At 46.3% G+C, this 8,790-nt stretch overlaps 1 long non-coding RNA gene across 1 annotated transcript; it reads right to left on the bottom strand.

Annotated features, from left to right (window-relative positions):
- Nucleotides 1–2,152: 2,152 nt before the first annotated feature.
- Nucleotides 2,153–3,992, bottom strand: LOC125725136 (uncharacterized). The gene is made up of 3 exons (XR_007387361.1): nt 3,544–3,992; nt 2,497–2,543; nt 2,153–2,364 (listed from the first exon to the last, which is right to left on the bottom strand). It is a non-coding gene; the product is annotated as an uncharacterized LOC125725136 (long non-coding RNA).
- Between the last annotated feature and the right edge of the window lie 4,798 nt (nt 3,993–8,790).

Consider the following 8,790-nt stretch of genomic DNA (forward strand, 5'->3'; position numbering starts at 1 on the left):
AGCCTGAGTAATGCCCCACGTAACTTTGCCCAAACAAAGCCTGAGTAATGCCCCACGTAACTTTGTCCAAACAAAGCCTGAGTAATGCCCCACGTAACTTTGCCCAAACAAAGCCTGAGTAATGCCCCACGCAACTTTGCCCAAACAAAGCCTGAGTAATGCCCCACGTAACTTTGCCCAAACAAAGCCTGACAAAGGCGATGCGTAACTTTTCCCAATGTACCACAATACAATTGTCACCAAAGCAAATGTTAATTATGAATTGCTGAATCACGGAATTATAAAAATCTATAGAATTAAAGAGCAAAATGTTGCATCCTCTCCGTGCAAAAAAGCGTCCACCTCCATCGAATCAACGGAGTCAGCGATGGATGCCTCACTTCCAAAATCATGTTCTGTGCTTCCTCAAACATGAACGTCTTCCGAGCCATTTTTCTTCACTCAAAAATGTTGTGCGAAAATAATTGGGAAAACTCACCGAGATTATCTGTGCAATGCGAACTGGAGACACTCCCACAGATACTGCGCCGGCAGAGAAGCATTTGCGCGTTTCTGTCCCCAGTGCGAAAAACAATGGCGAATCAGCACATCCCATACCATTTCTCAAACCTTAGACACACCTCTATTGGACAAAACAAGTGACACTGTAATTTGATGTTCATACAAAAAGTTTATTATAGTGAAACATAACCATGGGCAAAGGTTCAGTGCGTAAAAATTGATATGCTTGCAGGGAAGCAGAGCGTATATTTTAAAAATACTTGACAACGAAGAATGACAGTGATTGATTCGTATACATAGGAGATCAAGCTTTCAAACGAGGGTAACTTTTCATTCAGTGGTTTTCTTCAAAAACTCTGGAGATGAAAAACACAGCACGTGTTTACAGAATGCTAACTGAAATTTTTCTGCGATGAGTGAGCAAGCTATTTGAGAGCATGACAGTCATTTTTATGGGAAAATGTGTGTTTTGTCTTTTTTGGAATTTAACAAGCGGTTTTTGTTTGATCTTACACATTTGTTTCTTCTATTGGAGGTCCTTTTACTCTATTAAAAACTTGGATGTATGTGTCCAAACCACTAGAGGGCGAGTTCTGACAAGCCTATAACTGTCCTGAGAAGTTGTTTGAATGCACTTAATGCCTTGACATTTGTTGATGTGCGTGTGCTCTGCTCGAGCAGTAAAGGGGAGATCGCGTGGGCAACCTCATGCTGGGTCCATGCGCTGTGTGTGGGGTGAGTAATGGGGGAGACCTCATGCTGGGTCCATGCGCTGTGTGTGGGGTGGGTAATGGGGGAGACCTCATGCTGGGCCCATGCGCTGTGCATGGGGTGGGTAATGGGGGAGACCTCATGCTGTGATGTACGTGGACATAAGCCTCCTCAGGACACGGAGAACAGACAATCCTAGGGGAGAGAGATACCCTATTGGAGATAGGTGCTAATTGTTACTAACTGGCCAGCCCCATCCTGCAGGACACGATAATATCAGTATGTGTCAATCATGGTCATTATTGCTGGCCAATATTACATGTTTATCAATATTAGATCCCTATCAGTACTTCTCCCTGACCATCATATATGTTGGAAGATAGATGAATGGAGTTTTTCAACACGCAGACAAAAGCATGCCATTAGAAATGGGAACAATATATAAATAATATAAATGGTGTGCTCTGTTGTGAAAGCTATACATTCTATATTCAATGTACAGGGTCTGTTGTGTGTAGTACTCATGTGTCAAAGGTGTACTGCGTCAATGAAAATGGTAGATTGTTTGGATATCTAGGGCTACTTCAAAGCGTGACCTGGGTGAGGTAGAGATCAAACAGGGTCTTAAATGAAGCAGGTATTGTTCTCTCTGTGTGGTTTTTACTCTTTGCAAAGTGAGCCCAACACAGTGCAGTCAGTGGGTCAGTCTTCCTGAGCTGCATCTAACCAGTGGAAACATCTGCAGCACTGCAGAGAAGCACTCAGCAGACAAACAAACCAAAACAGCTTACAGCTGTATGTCACTTTTCAAGACTGGGACTGAAATAGACAAGACAACAGGGTACAGCTGGGTACAATCAGGGAAGCACATGTGGATAATCAGGGGGGCGTGGCACACACGAGGATCGGGCTCCGTAAAATCCCATGATTCAGTCTCAGAAGCACTGGCTCCCCTGCCCTCCTTCTGAACATTATTAAAGCTACACCCTGAACACTCTGTGTGACTGACATGAATGAGAAGCATCTTTATTCATAATCTCTGTAGCGGAGGTCAGAATACAGAGTGTCATTATTCCCGTCTTTCTTCTGTCTCCTGGGTTTTGGGTTCTTAAGGTTCAGGGCAGCGTAATTCAGTGTGTCCTCGTCATGGCACTGTGGAGACAAAGATGGCAGAATTGGATGGATCAATTCGGTTTGCTATCACTTACATGTACAAATTGCTCTTAAATGCTGATCCCAGGATGGAAGTCAGTTGGAATTTTTTTGCTGATTTTGATACCATACCTGCTTATGTGACCATTCCACTTTTGATAAATCACTGTTTTTCTGATCTGTTTAAAATATACAATAAATTAACATATTATATAATTTCACACAATATAACAATTCAATGGTAGGATAATATTCCTAATTTTGGGAGGAAATTAACACTTAGTAAAAATTATTTCTGTCAATTTCAGTGTATGTTTGGATATGTGTTGTTTAGTACTGTATGATATGTTATGTATAGTAAAAAAGCTATACAAATATTTCAAGAGATTTGAAGTGTCACAACAAGGAAAGGAACAACCTGTGGACTGGAGTAAGGTGAACGGAGAGGGCAAAACTTTGAGGCAAAACTTTGACAGTTATTGGGAAAACCAAATGCAACCACGAGGGATCCAAACAGGAGAACAGGGAACAAGCAGGGGAAAGACCCAGGGGCAGAGAAAGATGCGGGAAGATGAGCACAGTGACAGGCACAGTGACAGGCACAGTGACAGGCACAGTGACAGGCATATACAATAACTAACGATGGGACAACGAGTAATGGAGTGGCTCATTAGGGCCACACTGGGGAGGGGACAGGAGGGCCAGGCAGACTAATAAATGTTATTTATATGCAACTTACTGCAACATGTGTTGTATATTTCAGTATATTTAGCAAAATACTAAAGATTTAATAAGAAAACACAAAGATCTTACAAAAATCTTTAAATACATAAGGTAAGATTTAATAAGCGATTTTAGAGGGTAACCCAGTGGTTTTCCAATACGAAAATTGTATCTAGTATTAAACAATTCTACTCTGTTATAAGCACATGAGTCTTTGTTAAAAACTACATTTTGTCCTTCTTCTGAGTGCATAAAGCCGGGCAGCGTACCTGCACAGTGTGTACAGGTCAGTTTACATCTTATATAAATGAGAGCAATGTTCAGAATTGTCATGCCCGGCTCGTCCGCTCCTCCTGTGTGCCACGCCCCCGGATTACCCACGTGTTCTTTCCCGATTGTACCCAGCTGTGTCTGCTTCTTTTCAATCAGTCCAGTGTATTTCGGTCCGTGTCTTACCTTAGTCCTTCGTCCGTCATTGATGTTGTCGATGCCCATGTCCTGTCCTGCCTTGCCTTCATTAAATCCCCGTATACCCCGTACTCTGTTTGCCTTGCCTACTTCCTGCCCGCACGATCGCCGCTCTGCCCGCGATCGCTGCCGTCTCCCGTGACAAGAATAATGCTGCAAGATAAAACTATCAGCAAGCCAGAGTGAAGAGGATCCAGCAGCTTCTGAAAGCCTGTAACAGAGAGATGGATTTCAGCATAATGATATAGAGACACATTTCCCATTTGCTTACATTACATTACTTAAAGATCAAATCGATAATAAATTAAAGTAGATAGAAGTTATCCATTTTTAACACATTTTTTTATATTTAACATTTTAACATTTATTAATATATTCAAGATTATTAAATTAACAATTATGTAATTAAATGTAAGTGCATATACACTTAAATTAGGAATTACATTACTTCAAATAGTATAAGAAATAAATTCACGTCCAAATAGCAAAAAAAAAGCAAAACAGAAGCAGATATACTCCCCACGCTGGGTGTTACCATCTATATCCGGCTGTGTGCCGTTCCCAAACAGCATCTCCCCACGCTGGGTGTTACCATCTATATCCAGCTGTGTGCCGTTCCCAAACAGCATCTCCCCACGCTGGGTGTTACCATCTATATCCGGCTGTGTGCCGTTCCCAAACAGCATCTCCCCACACTTGGTGTTACCATCTATATCCAGCTGTGTGCCGTTCCCAAACAACATCTCCCCACGCTGGGTGTTACCATCTATATCCAGCTGTGTGCCGTTCCCAAACAACATCTCCCCACGCTGGGTGTTACCATCTATATCCAGCTGTGTGCCGTTCCCAAACAACATCTCCCCACGCTGGGTGTTACCATCTATATCCAGCTGTGTGCCGTTCCCAAACAGCATCTCCCCAATCTGGGTGTTACCATCTATATCCAGCTGTGTGCCGTTCCCAAACAGCATCTCCCCAATCTGGGTGTTACCATCTATATCCAGCTGTGTGCCGTTCCCAAACAGCATCTCCCCAATCTGGGTGTTACCATCTATATCCAGCTGTGTGCCGTTCCCAAACAGCATCTCCCCACAATAGGTGTTACCATCTATATCCAGCTGTGTGCCGTTCCCAAACAGCATCTCTCCTCACTGGGTGTTACCATCTATATCCAGCTGTGTGCCGTTCCCAAACAGCATCTCCCCACAATAGGTGTTACCATCTATATCCAGCTGTGTGCCGTTCCCAAACAGCATCTCCCCACGCTGGGTGTTACCGTCTATATCCAGCTGTGTGCCGTTCCCAAACAGCATCTCCCCACGCTGGGTGTTACCATCTATATCCAGCTGTGTGCCGTTCCCAAACAGCATCTCCCCTCACTGGGTGTTACCATCTATATCCAGCTGTGTGCCGTTCCCAAACAACATCTCCCCACGCTGGGTGTTATCATCTATATCCAGCTGTGTGCCGTTCCCAAACAGCATCTCCCCACGCTGGGTGTTACCATCTATATCCAGCTGTGTGCCGTTCCCAAACAGCATCTCCCCTCACTGGGTGTTACCATCTATATCCAGCTGTGTGCCGTTCCCAAACAACATCTCCCCACGCTGGGTGTTATCATCTATATCCAGCTGTGTGCCGTTCCCAAACAGCATCTCCCCACAATAGGTGTTACCATCTATATCCAGCTGTGTGCCGTTCCCAAACAGCATCTCTCCTCACTGGGTGTTACCATCTATATCCAGCTGTGTGCCGTTCCCAAACAGCATCTCCCCACAATAGGTGTTACCATCTATATCCAGCTGTGTGCCGTTCCCAAACAGCATCTCCCCACGCTGGGTGTTACCGTCTATATCCAGCTGTGTGCCGTTCCCAAACAGCATCTCCCCACGCTGCGTGTTACCATCTATATCCAGCTGTGTGCCGTTCCCAAACAGCATCTCCCCACGCTGGGTGTTATCATCTATATCCAGCTGTGTGCCGTTCCCAAACAGCATCTCTCCTCACTGGGTGTTACCATCTATATCCAGCTGTGTGCCGTTCCCAAACAGCATCTCCCCACAATAGGTGTTACCATCTATATCCAGCTGTGTGCCGTTCCCAAACAGCATCTCCCCACGCTGGGTGTTACCGTCTATATCCAGCTGTGTGCCGTTCCCAAACAGCATCTCCCCACAATAGGTGTTACCATCTATATCCAGCTGTGTGCCGTTCCCAAACAGCATCTCCCCACAATAGGTGTTACCATCTATATCCAGCTGTGTGCCGTTCCCAAACAGCATCTCCCCACGCTGGGTGTTACCATCTATATCCAGCTGTGTGCCGTTCCCAAACAGCATCTCCCCACGCTGGGTGTTACCGTCTATATCCAGCTGTGTGCCGTTCCCAAACAGCATCTCCCCACGCTGGGTGTTACCATCTATATCCAGCTGTGTGCCGTTCCCAAACAGCATCTCCCCTCACTGGGTGTTACCATCTATATCCAGCTGTGTGCCGTTCCCAAACAACATCTCCCCACGCTGGGTGTTATCATCTATATCCAGCTGTGTGCCGTTCCCAAACAGCATCTCCCCACAATAGGTGTTACCATCTATATCCAGCTGTGTGCCGTTCCCAAACAGCATCTCCCCACGCTGGGTGTTACCATCTATATCCAGCTGTGTGCCGTTCCCAAACAGCATCTCCCCACGCTGGGTGTTACCATCTATATCCAGCTGTGTGCCGTTCCCAAACAGCATCTCCCCACGCTGGGTGTTACCATCTATATCCAGCTGTGTGCCGTTCCCAAACAGCATCTCCCCACGCTGCGTGTTACCATCTATATCCAGCTGTGTGCCGTTCCCAAACAGCATCTCCCCACGCTGGGTGTTATCATCTATATCCAGCTGTGTGCCGTTCCCAAACAGCATCTCTCCTCACTGGGTGTTACCATCTATATCCAGCTGTGTGCCGTTCCCAAACAGCATCTCCCCACAATAGGTGTTACCATCTATATCCAGCTGTGTGCCGTTCCCAAACAGCATCTCCCCACGCTGGGTGTTACCGTCTATATCCAGCTGTGTGCCGTTCCCAAACAGCATCTCCCCACGCTGCGTGTTACCATCTATATCCAGCTGTGTGCCGTTCCCAAACAGCATCTCCCCACGCTGGGTGTTATCATCTATATCCAGCTGTGTGCCGTTCCCAAACAGCATCTCTCCTCACTGGGTGTTAATATCTATATCCAGCTGTGTGCCGTTCCCAAACAGCATCTCCCCACAATAGGTGTTACCATCTATATCCAGCTGTGTGCCGTTCCCAAACAGCATCTCCCCACGCTGGGTGTTACCGTCTATATCCAGCTGTGTGCCGTTCCCAAACAGCATCTCCCCACAATAGGTGTTACCATCTATATCCAGCTGTGTGCCGTTCCCAAACAGCATCTCCCCACGCTGGGTGTTACCGTCTATATCCAGCTGTGTGCCGTTCCCAAACAGCATCTCCCCTCACTGGGTGTTACCATCTATATCCAGCTGTGTGCCGTTCCCAAACAACATCTCCCCACGCTGGGTGTTATCATCTATATCCAGCTGTGTGCCGTTCCCAAACAGCATCTCCCCACACTGGGTGTTACCATCTATATCCAGCTGTGTGCCGTTCCCAAACAGCATCTCCCCACGCTGGGTGTTACCATCTATATCCAGCTGTGTGCCGTTCCCAAACAGCATCTCCCCACGCTTGGTGTTACCATCTATATCCAGCTGTGTGCCGTTCCCAAACAGCATCTCCCCACGCTGGGTGTTACCATCTATATCCAGCTGTGTGCCGTTCCCAAACAGCATCTCTCCTCACTGGGTGTTACCATCTATATCCAGCTGTGTGCCGTTCCCAAACAACATCTCCCCACGCTGGGTGTTATCATCTATATCCAGCTGTGTGCCGTTCCCAAACAACATCTCCCCACGCTGGGTGTTATCATCTATATCCAGCTGTGTGCCGTTCCCAAACAGCATCTCCCCACAATAGGTGTTACCATCTATATCCAGCTGTGTGCCGTTCCCAAACAGCATCTCCCCACACTGGGTGTTACCATCTATATCCAGCTATGTGCCGTTCCCAAACAGCATCTCCCCTCACTGGGTGTTACCATCTATATCCAGCTGTGTTCCGTTCCCAAACAGCATCTCCCCACGCTGGGTGTTACCATCTATATCCAGCTGTGTGCCGTTCCCAAACAGCATCTCCCCTCACTGGGTGTTACCATCTATATCCAGCTGTGTGCCGTTCCCAAACAGCATCTCCCCTCACTGGGTGTTACCATCTATATCCAGCTTGGTCCCATTGCCAAACAGCATCTCCCCACACATGGCCACGGCGCAGTAGTAAGTCCCAGCATCGGAGAGGCTGAGGTTCCCCTTGGGGAGGCTGTAGACGCAGCTCCGTGTAGGAGATCCAGCCTCAGGGCTCTTCTCACACTCATCACTCCTGTTTCCGTGGCTGTAAATGACTCCAGGAAGGGATTCCCCTGATCCATGTCTGAACCAGTAAACACTGTGTTCTCCTGCACAGCTCCCAGTCTCTATCGTACACTGCAGGCTCACAGAGTCTGTGTCAGACACAGTGTCAGACACAGGCTGCTGTACCACAGTCTTGCTGTTGGAGTCTTTACCTGAAAAGCAAAATGTTCATGATGACAGCGCTTTGAGAGTCACAATGGAAAACACAGATCCTGAAAAATATTTCTTGCCGATTTTAGAAATATTTTGGAATGGATGTCATGTTGTTCTATCCATCCATAAAATAAGTAACTTCTTGGAGAATAGTTGACATTCTTGTCTCTTTTTGTTGTATAACTATTTATTAGTATATATTCAGTAACACTTTACATTAACTGCACCTACATTATACATTTACAATGCATTCATATAACATTCATAATCACCATGTAATTTGTATACCTTAATATCCTAACATACCTTAACAGCTTTAATATACATTGATAAAATTATATGATAACAAAGATTATATTATAACTGTAACACTGGCCCAAGAAGTGGAACGGAGATCCAGAATTGCATGCAGCCAGAAGTTTTATTGGCAGCACTAGTACGTAGCAATGAAAGGGGCTAAGCGAGGAGAATGGTCGAGGGGCAGAAGCATGTGTCCGAAGCCGAAAGAGGAACAAACACGGGACATGACAACACAGGGAAAGAGTACCAGGAGAAGCCGGTCTCAGCGGGGCAGGAGGTTCAGGTT

This window comes from Brienomyrus brachyistius, unplaced genomic scaffold (genome assembly GCF_023856365.1).
Source record: "Brienomyrus brachyistius isolate T26 unplaced genomic scaffold, BBRACH_0.4 scaffold61, whole genome shotgun sequence".
NCBI classification, from domain to species: domain Eukaryota; kingdom Metazoa; phylum Chordata; class Actinopteri; order Osteoglossiformes; family Mormyridae; genus Brienomyrus; species Brienomyrus brachyistius.